This window comes from Carya illinoinensis, chromosome 15 (assembly GCF_018687715.1).
Source record: "Carya illinoinensis cultivar Pawnee chromosome 15, C.illinoinensisPawnee_v1, whole genome shotgun sequence".
Classification (NCBI taxonomy): Eukaryota; Viridiplantae; Streptophyta; class Magnoliopsida; order Fagales; family Juglandaceae; genus Carya; species Carya illinoinensis.
This window is the reverse complement of record NC_056766.1, coordinates 41,678,112-41,689,414: the sequence shown is the minus strand read 5'-3', so window position 1 is coordinate 41,689,414 and position 11,303 is coordinate 41,678,112. Positions and strand designations below refer to the sequence as shown.

Below are 11,303 nucleotides of genomic sequence, written 5' to 3'. Positions count from 1 at the left end.
GATCGGTTATTTAATGTGTCTATCTTTAGGCCCAAGAGTTATTGTCTGAATTATAAGTAATGTAAATCCTCATATTTACATATATATTATAGTAGTACTCGGTACTTTCATATATAATATTTCCATTTAAGACTTACATAAGTGTTGACATGCCTATCTCATATAATTTTTCAGTTTCTTCTGTGTTATTAATTTTTTTTTATTATTCATTTTGTTTCTTTACTTGCTAAATTCATTTTGTTTCTTCTGTGTTATTGTTAAATTTGAACAATATATCAAACAATATTGATTCTTTGGTTGGATGTTAATACTTTTCATGTTTGTTATAATTTCAGATTTATTGTTTGCTTGAGTTAATGGAAATGCCGATAGATTCTAGTGCGAACTCCCCTATTGAGGGTACCCCTGCCTCTACTGAGTCTACCCCTACCCCAATTGAGGGTATTCCTACCTCCCTACCCCTACCCCTGCCTCTTATTTTTATTTATTTATTTAAAATTAATTGGTGTTAATTTCAAATTTAATTGTTGGAGTGATACCTGGGACAGCGTCTACAGCTACCTCCGCTGCAGTATGACTTCTTTTATATTAGGCTCTAGACCCACCATTGCTCATGGTTTGCACAATTAATCCCTTAATTTATAAGTTAAAACTTTATATTGATAATTCTAATTCGTTTTATTTTTTAATTTATTATTATTGCAGGATTTATGATCTTGAATTTGTCTGCCCATATCTCAATACAATGGAACGTCTCAGTGAACTCACCGCCACCCAAAATTGATCAAACTTTCTAATGTTATGATTTTGTTAATTTATATTTAGTTGTAATGTTAATCATTAATGGTACAATTTGTAGTATTTATTATTTTTATGTCTTTGTAATTTTGTAATTGTTTATTAGTTGACACGATTTTGTAATTTCTATCATTGTAATTTTGTAATAGCTTAGTGCATGCCTTAGTTACTTAGTAATTAATAGGCTAATAGTATTAGGTTGACCGTTGAAGTTTTTGAACTTGAAATTTAGTAATTAGTATTTGTCTTCCTAATTTTTTTTTCAATTTTTTTAATATATAAATATAGTTTTAGTTAAATTTTTAGTCTAAAAACATGTCTGGATTGTATTTCTGGGTCATTCTGAGCCCAAAAAACTTATTTAGGCTCAAAATAACCCAAATAATCTCAATAGGCCAAGGGCCCAATTACAAAGCCAGCGGGCGGACGGGGGCAGGTCCACCCCTGCACCCCCATTACCGGATGGGGTACCACACCCCCGTCCATGCGAGGGCGGGGACAAAAAACTTTCCCCCGCATGGGCGGGGCAGGGGGCGGGTAGCACTCCTAATTCATCTACAAAGTTTCATATCCTTTTATTGGGAGTGTTTTTTAGCCCAAATCTGCATTTCGTAATTGCAAGCCAAATAGATATATGATGACCAAAAACCTTAAACTTGTAGCATGTGTACCTTTCTCCAAGCTTCTCATTCTCAAATGCATTAGCACGTCCACTTCATCTAACTGTGTATTAAAACGAGCTACTAATATCATAACTATCTTCAATCATGAAAACCCATCAATAATAATACCATTCAAGAACTTAATTTGCATATCTTGCATGCTAGTTTATGAGCAGCTTCATTAATTATATAATATTTATTGTCTACATATTATATATATATATATATATACGATTCACTTGAAAGCTTTTGAAATATTATTGTGGCTTTCTGACCTCATTTACCACATTTCCAATACTACAAAGATTAGTATTGAAGCTGAATTTGAATATAGTTTTCTCCCCATTATATAGTCTCATACTAATAGGGCAAGACCTCACCATATATGCCTATTTTTAACAAAGGTGTTGGGCCTATTAGATTTCCCGAGCTCAATCATTAGTTATTATCGTTTGGAAAAAATTCATGCGATAACCAGATGTCCATGGTGGTGGGCCTCTTCTCACGTGACAGCTAATTCTTTACACAAACTTCTTCAGCAAGTACTTCCTTTTTACCCATTCATGGACCATGGCGGTGAATGAGGTGAATCATTCCTTATTGAATCTGAGAGAAATATTGTTATTCCTTTCACTTTTTTATCTTTTCTAATCATATATGTTAAATATTTTAATATGAACATTAATAATTAGATCTTTAATTTTCTATGATCCACGATAATAAAATAATAACAGTTAGAAAACGTGCCTCTCTCCATTATAGTTTGATAATGAATTTGACCTGATTATGAGAGAAGGATCACCCTAACAATTTCACATCTGAGTGTCTCTTGATGGCTAGAGGCACAATAATGTTGTATGTGAGAACCATTTAACCCATCAATGCTATTTTTAGATTTCTGACCATCAAGAAATCTCAGACTCTATATCTGATTATAATTAGAGATATAGAGTCTTAATCTTATCTCTTAAGAGTTTTCTTATCCCACTGTAGCTCATCTATTAATTGATAAATTTTGAGCTATTTCAAACTATGTTAAGATGAGTGTGTGGGACATATAGTTTAAATAAAACTCTTACATTCTCCTACTTGACCCATAAGCCCATAAAATAATATTTTCCATTCATTGGTTTATCACAGAAAATTAATCATACTGCACAAATTCATTTCCTGAATATTTCATAGTTCAAAACACATTACATGAGTTCTGTAATATCAATGTTAAATTAACTACCAATGCGAGTTATTGCAATCCTTTGTTATATAACTAATAAATTCTCTTCCATGTACCACAACACCAGTAACCAATTTAACACGATCTTTAAGATTTGTTATTCATCATTTCTACACACTATATATTATCTTTTTTTCTTTTTTTCTTCTTAAACTAATTGATTTCTTTTACTCATCATTCATACATCACTCATTTAGTAAGAGAAAAAAATAAAAAAAATTATAGATAATATGTTATATAAGAATGAAGAGAAAGAAATTTTTATGCTTCTAATTAAATAAATAATCACTCAAATGCATGCACGCCATCAACACGTACGACATGTATATTGATATAAAATGACAATATCAGAATTAAATTATTTTCTTATCACTTTTCGATGCTACCGAAAAATATCTATCATGTACATAAAGTAAAATAAATTTTTTATTTTAATTTTTTAATTGAATAAAAACTAAAATTAACATTTTTAGTTTAGGTAAAGATCTCGTATTAGTAAAGTTTAAAAATTAATTAATATGAATTTTTCTTATTATTATTATTTTTTTAACTTTCATTATAAAAAGATTTAACGTATATTAAATTAAGTCATGTTAATTTATAGACTATATGATTTATTTTATAAATTTAATAATTCAAAAAATAATATCATGATATCTTATTAAAAGATATCGAAATAAATCATTAATGATTGTTTATACACAAAACAATATTGCTGAAATAAAATAATGATATATTTGAGAGGAAGCAGATAAATATAATATTATTTTTTAAAAATATATAGTTCCAGAATGTGTTTTTTGTTTTTATTATTACTTGATTTTGTTTTATTATTATTATTATTATTATTATTATTATTATTATTATTATTATTATTAATATTAAGACTCCCAGTGATGCGATGGAAGAAGTCATTTTGAATGTAAAGTATAACTAATTGCAGATGGATCGTGGATGATGATGGGGCTTCTTGTACAAGTTTAAAGAAGTGGATACAGCGTTGCATGGAGGAGGAAGAGAAATTCTTCAGAGCAGTCACCGTTTAGGTGAATCCATTTCACACATGACGTGTAGACCGGGTTCACAAAAACACTGAACCGGTTCTAACCTCAGTCTCCCCTCTCCCCGCGCCCTCAGTCCCCTCTCAAAATCGTAAGCGTTCATCGACGAAAGTCCCAAATTGCTTCTCTGTGAAATCCTCAATTCCCTCACGTTTTGTATCCCTTTCAACTTCTTCGATGTGAATCCCTCAAGTTTCCTCATAAAACAACGTTACCTTCTTCTTCTCTATGAATTGCAAAAAACCCCCCAATCTGATTTTGAAAACCCCAAATTCTGTCTTCTGCTTCTCAATCGTAGAATATGATTTTGATTTTGAGACATTCTTCTTCTTCTTCTTCTCTGTGATTTCTCTCAGTCCCCCACGTGCATTTTGATTTCCCCCCCTCTCCCATTCGCTTACACTGTGATTTTCCCCCGATGTGATTTCTCCCATCTCAATCACACGACCTTTCATCTCAGTCCCGCGATGGTGTGAGTCCAATCCTCCCCTCCACTCTTCAGCAACCTTCATCCCTCTTCTCTTCGAAATCTTCATCTCTTCATCCCTCTTCTCTTTGAAACCTTCATCTCCCCCCTCTTCTCTTCAACGACCTTCATCTCCCCCTCATCTCTATAGCTCACCCTCCATTCCTTTGCTTTTCCCCCAAAATGAAATGTTACATGGCCTCAGAGAAGGAGATTGGAGAAGATAAAGGTGGAGACTTTGGGGGATTCTGGAAGAGAGAGGTCGAAGGTGAGAGAGAAGAAGTGAAGTAGATGAGAAGTTAGGTGGGCTCCATTACACCATTTATGGATTTGTTCACAACAGAAATCTAACATGTAACATCTCCTCTCAGCGACCTGCGATAGAGATCTGGAAGGGCATCGCAGGGTGGATCTACGGAAGAGATTTGCCGGTCACGCAGTAAGGTATTTATTCATGTAAATAATTTTCTTCAAAAGGAATTATATGAAATTCTAGGATTTGTGACAAATTCTATGAAATTCTAGTGTTTACTCCATCTATTTCTTTTCTGTAATTCTAGGATTTAGGCATACATTTCGAAGTCTGATTTTTGTTTTTCTTTCTTTTTTTTTTTTGTTCATTTGGATGTGATTTTAGGGCAGCACACTAGCATTTGGAAGGTAGAACACGTCCCTGCGTCCAGATCTGCTGCCATGGTAAGAATCTTCTTCAAATTGGATTTTTGGCTTCATTCTGATTATATTTATAAGAGCTTGTGATTATCTGACGTTGTTTCGTGCCCTTATCTAGTTTTCATGAATCTGGTTTTCTGTATAATATATGTATATTTGAAAGCAAGTAGTAGCGTAATGGGTTTTCATGTATCTGGTTTTCTGTATAATGTATGTATAATCCGGTTTCATGAAGTAGTAGAATAATGGGTTTTGCACCTATGTAGGGCTTTACAAAACTTTCAAAGCACTTTCAACTATGATTTATATATTAAATGATAGTCATCCCTTCTTATATTTTTATTGGGATAGAAATTAAAATAGAAGGGTATGACCGGACCGTGATCTCCACTCTCAGATAAAGGGTTCCTGAAGATGGTACACATCTTGTAACTAAGACAAATTTGAAGTCCAAAACCTTGACTTAGAAGTGGTGCCACATGCTCATTTCATTCACCTTCAGACACTAATTATTTTGTTCTCCACTTAGGGATAGGAATTGAATGGAGGTTTTGATGCAAACAAGAAAATGAGAGCAAACTAATAGAGTGGTGAGTGTCAAGAAGACTGCTCTACAAGCTAATCTATGTTCTTTCTGCTTTACAAGAATTGCATGTATTACAAGAAGACTGCTATACAAGCTACACAAGCTCTGCAAGAATTGCATGTATTACAAGAAGACCCCTCAAAAGAATTTCATGTTTTCTGCAATGTTCTTTCCAGCTCTACAAAACTCGGGAGGAGAATTGCATATATTACAAGAAGACTCCTCAAAGAATTGCATGCCCTGCCCTTGGATTATACCCTTGAGGATGCTTAACATATGACTCTTGCCTTTGGTTTTTATCTGATCTGAATCCAAGGTTACTTTTGTAATAGAAATCTAAACTTACCTTCTTGTTCTTGTTTCTTTGGTTAACCATTGACTTGGGGAGATCGTTAATTGTCTGTGTTTCATTTCATTTCTTGTTTTGATATAAATTATAGATCATATGTCAGAAAAATTTGATTCCCATTATGGAAAAAAAATGTCAAATGAGAACTAGAGACTTGACCCGATTCCCATTTTGCTTTTTATAATATATATATATATATATAAATTTTAGATTAGTGTGTTAGAAAATTTTGATTTCTATTATATGGAGAAAAATCTCAAATGAGAATCCAATTTCTAGTTCCATCTTGTTTGATCAGTATTATAAAATTATTTGACAATGTCTATTGAACATGATAATTATATCAAAGTTATGATGCTATTGGCGTATTTAATATTTGCAAGCTTACCAAGCCATACATGTTGGATCTTACAAGGTTAGATCTTACTCAAAATAACAATGAACAATTGGCAAAAGGGACTAAACAAAGCACTCTTCCATGTGCTTGAGAGCTGTAAATTGGTGCAAACAATTTACCAATATTCTTGGGCAAGTAACTGGTAACCCAAGTTTTCAAATACCTGCATCTATATTTCCCAAAACATCAAGGCCTAAGTGCCTAACATTAAAAATTAAAAATTTATCATTTGTCAAAGTTGTAAAGTTGGTTTTTGCATGTCTTGGATGAAGCTCAACCCTGCTATTCCATTGAAATTAACAACGAGTGCATCTTTTGAAATTAACCACATGTTCATGAAATAAATGCCATCTGGTATGAAATAAATGACTAATGCAAATATAAGAACAGATTCCCATAACTTAAAATCATTCCAGTTATACAAATACATGAGTTTTCTAAATACATAACATGAATGAACATTATGAAATCCAATCAAAATCTTTGCAAAAAGAGTAACATCTTCAGTGAATCCTTTAACAATCCTCTGGATACAACTCTACCATAAACACCATGCATCTCATCGTAGCCTATATTAACAATGCTATCCTGCCCATTCCAACTAAAAACCATTTTCAAAGTTAATGCTCATAATAAGTTTACCCAACTACAATTAGCCAAATTGTAAAAGATAGATCTAATATAGCTAAGGCATCTCCATAAATACTCACCACTGCAGATAGAATAATGTAAAATTTGGAAAAGGGACGTGAGGAAAATCAGAACCAAAGGCATCTCCATATAAGTGGCTTGGACTGACAAGAACGCCATCATTACACCAATCTGCACATAACTAACATCCTTAATTGCTCTAAAACAATTCCCATGATTAAATACTGCAAAGTACTCCAAAAAATGCAACACTCCAAAAGTTCAATCCCTTCAATTCCAAACAAGAGACAAGGAAGGAGGAAAATGCAACACTCAAAAAATACAAAATGCAGACAGTACAACACTAAAAAAAAAACAAAATTTGTCAAGACTGGCACATAAGAGTAAACGGAGGAAAATACACAAGATTGTAAAGAGGAATTATTAATTTAATTTATTTCTAATTGTCAACTATCCTCCTACCCGTAATGATGCTAGCAAGAAGAAAAGGAATGAAAAATCTTGAATCAACCAAACACAACTAATAATTATGTGATGGGACTTTCCTTTTAGGTAGGCAGTACAGTTATCATCTATACAATTATTTAGTTTTCTTATCTTTCTAATGTTTGAGAGCAGAGTAGACCGGGCAATCAAACTGGCCCAACCAACAACTAGAACTGTATGCATTTGATGGCCAGAAAGCAAATGGCCCCTTCTTGCCGATGAAGGCTTCAAGCAGTGACGATGTCACTGCTCGTGATGTTCGTCCAAAGGTCAAATCAGATATGTAATTATTGGAACAATTGTTGAGACTCAAATTGTGGATATGCAAGCATGGTAGCTCATATGATGTTCTATATCTCCATGAATCTAGGAACTTTTGCTTGCAAAGCCAATGATGCTTAGCTGGTCTTTTCAAATGATCAAACAAGAGCAGTATTTTTACTATATATATATATATATATATATAACTAAATTTGTATATTTTATAGATGGTATTGGTTTTTAATCTCAAACCGTCTTGATATTTAGGTGCATAAAGGGTACGGGGAGGCAATGTAATCCAATGCCAATTTTGTAAGCATGCTCATCCATAAAAAGTTAATTAGAGATGACTAGATGCAACTCACATACAGACATACTTGCATATATATATGGACGAAGTAAAACTTTATATTGCCTTGGTGACTTGAACTTTGAATACTCACTAGGACAAAAAAGGATCAGATTACTATTACTAGAAACAAATACTACGTGCTGACCAAACAAAGATATAAGATCGGGAACAAACAAGTCAATGGTCATTCCAAAAAGGGCCCTTTTTTGGTTTTTGAAAAAAAAAAGCCAAAACTTAACATTAATAGCAGAACCCTAACTGAAGTACTCTACTTGCTTTTTGGGAACAAAAATGGTAGCAATTAGGACACCCAAAAAGGCAAGAAAAGTAATTCCAAATATCAAATCCAATCCAAATACAACTGCTTATAGGCAATTAGGGCTTGAGACCTAGGACTTACCCCATGCAAGCAGGGAAGTGACTGATCCAAGCAGCGATCAAGCTCTTTATCATCACCATAATCACCAAAAATCAAAGCAAAACTCACTAGTTAGACATGATTCCAAGAAAACCAACGGACGCAACCCTAGATTCTAAAATGGTAGTAAGAAAACAAAAATCGAATATAAATCGAAAAGATTCGTGATTTTTCTTTCTATGGTATTTATTTATCGAGAATCAGAAAGCAAAATTCCCGCAAATATGGGACTGTCAGGGCATTGATTGGGTGATATAGTTTAATTTCTTGCATCCATAGGATTTAAATTGATGAAATCCTTGCCATGAAATGGGTGAAAACTGGATTCTCACTTGCTAATCACATCTTTGATGAAATATTACAAAGCATAGCGAAAACGCAATTTTGATCGCATAATGCATAAAGAAGCTCTTTAACTACAGTCTACAGTAGGCAAAAATCCCATCAGCAAATCAAAGGAATCAAGTTTGACAATGATTATTTTTCAAATCAATCGACATTTTATTATCTTTAAGTTTGAGATAATGGCCTTTTCCTTTTTCCATAATTTGCAAAAGCTCTATGAACAACAACCAATCTACCTCCAAAGTCAAAAAGTTGCAACGAATGGGATGAATACACCAAGTATGGACGATGCAGAAAATTACCTGATGGAAACTTACCTAATTCTTGCAAAGTTGTTTGTCTTGCAGAGGATAAGAGACGACGACGCAGGGTGCTGGGCTGAGGATGTTCAACGGCGACGTGGGACCCAGAGCAGAGGAGGCGTGACGGCGGGTGCTGGGCACAAATGGGCGATGCGGGGTGCTGGGCATTGGATGTAAAACGGCGACGCCCAGAGTAGAGGAGGGGCGACGGCGATGCCCAGACTTCTAAATCTTGACAGCTCTACAAGAAAACGTATGCTCAAAGAAACGCGGCCAAACTTCTTCGGTACCCAGCTTGGTGGGCCTCTTCTCGGAGTCAATCTAAGAGAAATATTGTTCTTCCATTTTCTTTTTACCTTTTCTAATCATATATGTTTCTAATTAAATGAATAATCACTTAAATTTGCACTACATCAACTTGTACGACATGTATATACTGATATATAACGACATGATCAGAATTAAATTTGCCACCACAAAATATATACCATGTACATAAATTTTATTTTTTATTTTAATTTTTAAATTCAACAAAAACTAAAATTTACATGTTTAGTTTAGGTAGAGATCTCATAATAGTAAATTTTACAAATTAATTAATATAGTTTTTTTGTTGTATATTATAGTTTCTTCTACTTTATTTTCAGTTTAACAAATTTTAATGTATTACATCAAATCACATTATTTTATAAATTATGAAATTTCTCTTATAAACTTAACAATTCAAAATATAAAAGAGAATATCATGGTATGTTATCGGGAAATTTTGAAATAGATTAGTAATAATTGTTTAGACAATTAAAACAATATTGATGAAATTAAATTATACATATGCTTGTTCAGGAGTTTAGGAAGGTATGGAATAGAAAGGAATAAAGTAATTATATTATAGGTTATATATGAGAGGATGATTATAAATAGAATAGAGTAACTATTTTAGGCTTCATTTGGATGTTGGAAGATTTTGAGATCAACTCAGTTCAGTCTAATTTTAAACTCAGTCTAATATCTAAACACTCAGCTCTCAAATCATTAAATATAACTCAACTCAAAACTTCTTTACACATAAAATCTATAATCTTTTTCAACTTAATACCTCTTTACACGAGGGACCACAACCTTTTTCAACTTCTCATCAATATATTTAAACTCATCTTAACATTTAAATATATCTAAATTCATCTTAGGTGATCCCATTTCTTTTACTTCTTTTTTTTAATATTTTCTAATCATATATTGTTTTAATTAAATGAATAATCACTCATGAAATGGACTAATCAACGTGTATGGGATGTAATGGCAGAATTTAAATTTAAAATTAAAATTAAATTTAAAGTTTGAGGGATGGTATATATTAATTTTAATAACTTATTGGTAAAGGAACGAGATCGAGAAGCTCCTTGGCAACTTCATTTCTTCTTTTTACTTATTTGTTTATTAGAAATAATAGTTGCAATCGTTAGTATGTAAGTACCACATAATCATTTTTAAAAAGTTAATATATACTAGACCCACAAGAAAAAAAAGTTCATTTTTTTATAATAGATCTCACTCTTTTTTAAAATGACTGTATGATACTTGCACACTCCACGACTTCAAGTAGTATTACTTTTTATAAACTTTTTTTTTGATAAACTGAATATTTCCATGTAAAGAATACTATAAACTAAAATATTATGCAATAAAGCTTCACCAAGTTGAATAAAGTTTCAACCAACCAAATAGTTGTCAAACAGTTATATTAGTTTGCGTTTTAGTAGTGGGGTGATCTTATATATTCTGTAAATAGTAATAAAAAAGTAATGATAGAATATTAAATAGTAGTAAAAAATATATGAAAAAATAACGATAGAATGTTGTTTTGTGGATTGTCTTTCCTGTTTTTATAATATACTTTGAGAATATTCTCATAATATAATCTTTTTTTAATAAATTTATATTTTGGTTTAATTTATAAATTTGGATTAATATAAAATATGACATAATTATATGATATTGTATATGAGGACAGTGAAAAGATATTGCAAATATCAAAAGATATGATGATATCATTAGTTGTCAGAGAAAATATTTGAAATAAATAAAAAATATTAAAAAATATAATATTTAAATAATATATAAAAAATAGATAAATTAATATATGCAAATATATTATAAAAGTTAATGTGTCAAATAAAAAAAATAGTTATATATTTTAAATAATAAGATAAAAAAACCATTTGTTCTAATAATAATAACGTGTGACAGGTCAAAGGGTTACAAA

General features: G+C 31.9%; 2 long non-coding RNA genes across 3 annotated transcripts; one reads left to right on the top strand and one right to left on the bottom strand.

The window, feature by feature from the left end:
* Window positions 1-3,899: 3,899 nt before the first annotated feature.
* On the top strand, window positions 3,900-5,965 carry LOC122297326. Its single transcript, XR_006238719.1, has 3 exons — window positions 3,900-4,665; window positions 4,859-4,917; window positions 5,540-5,965. It is a non-coding gene; the product is annotated as an uncharacterized LOC122297326 (long non-coding RNA).
* Window positions 5,966-6,595: 630 nt separating this feature from the next.
* LOC122295654 lies at window positions 6,596-9,398 on the bottom strand. 2 transcript variants are annotated; one of them, XR_006238201.1, is made up of 4 exons: window positions 9,056-9,398; window positions 8,376-8,419; window positions 6,936-7,047; window positions 6,596-6,826 (listed from the first exon to the last, which is right to left on the bottom strand). It is a non-coding gene; the product is annotated as an uncharacterized LOC122295654 (long non-coding RNA). The 2 variants fall into 2 exon arrangements; XR_006238200.1 differs by having other exon boundaries at window positions 6,596-7,047; window positions 9,056-9,396.
* Window positions 9,399-11,303: the final 1,905 nt, after the last annotated feature.